We start from the raw sequence: 1,250 nt of genomic DNA on the forward strand, positions 1-1,250 counted from the left end.
ATTCGAACTTTGTTCTTTGATATGAAGTTCCACCAGAAGTGTGTTTTCATACAAAAACTGTTAATTACAACTAACTTTGTCCATCCGATTCGAACTTTGTTCTTTGATATGAAGTTCCACCAGAAGTGACCCAAGCAACCTAAAGCAACATGCAGCGCTACTTAGCGATAAATAGAGCGCTTCAATACGATGTTCGAGAGCGAAGCGAAACAGTCGAAATGCAGCGCTGCCTCGTTGCCGAAATGTAGCGCTCATGCAGTCAATCCGGGAAACAGCGGCAGCTATCGTAAAGCTTTACAGATTAGCTGCAAGAGCGCTACATTTCGGCAATATGCAGCGCATGTATTGAAGCGCTCTTTTTATCGCTAAGTAGCGCTGCATGTTGCTTTAGGTTGCTTGGATAGTTTAAATGTGTGCGTGCAGTTAGCATTTTTATTTGTGTAAGTGAATCAGTTGACTGAAGAATGTGTGTATGTGTGTTAGTTTATATCGGCAATGAGCCTGTTTGACAGGATTGTTCCTGATATTTCTGCATGGCATGGTTTTGCAAAGGTTTTGCCCAGTACCTTAAACATGTTTTTATGTCCATGTCCTTAAAATTTGGATGTTCCGTTGACATGCTGCTTTCCTCCTCATCACTTCCTGATTCGTTTGCTGGTATTTCATTAGGAACGTGACAATTTGCTTCACTATTTCGATATGGTTTTGTTTCTGCCAAGGTTCTGTTTCCGGGCTCCTCGATGCTTACAGTTGGAATTTGTGGTGCCTCTTCGTTTGAGGTCCTTTTTTTCATATACACATCTCTTTTTCGGTATAACACACCAGACTTCCGCAACCTTTTTGCATTCATTTCACTATGTTTGCTTTATCACAACTAAATTCTCCAAGAACAAACCTCACGTACCAAAATATAGATTGCAAATGACATACACACACCTATATTTAAACTTATACTGTGAGCAGAAAATGTTTACATTATGGCGATTTGCCGCAACATCGCTGCAAAACCGCTGCAAAAGAGGTTGCTTGCAGCGAAACTTTTTCAGTCAACGTGAATCGCTGCAAAACCGCTGCAGGAGAGGTTGTTTGCAGCGAAACTGTTTGACTTCACGACATTGGCTTACAATTGGCTATAAGAGCGCTGCATGAGAGGTTTCTTGCAGCATAACTTTTACAGCAGCGAAAATCGCTACAATATCGCTAAAATAGCGCTCTGCGAAACTTTAGCGTTAAAAGTAGCATGTGAAGCA

This window comes from Anopheles moucheti, unplaced genomic scaffold, assembly GCF_943734755.1.
Source record: "Anopheles moucheti unplaced genomic scaffold, idAnoMoucSN_F20_07 putative_Y_2, whole genome shotgun sequence".
NCBI lineage: Eukaryota > Metazoa > Arthropoda > Insecta > Diptera > Culicidae > Anopheles > Anopheles moucheti.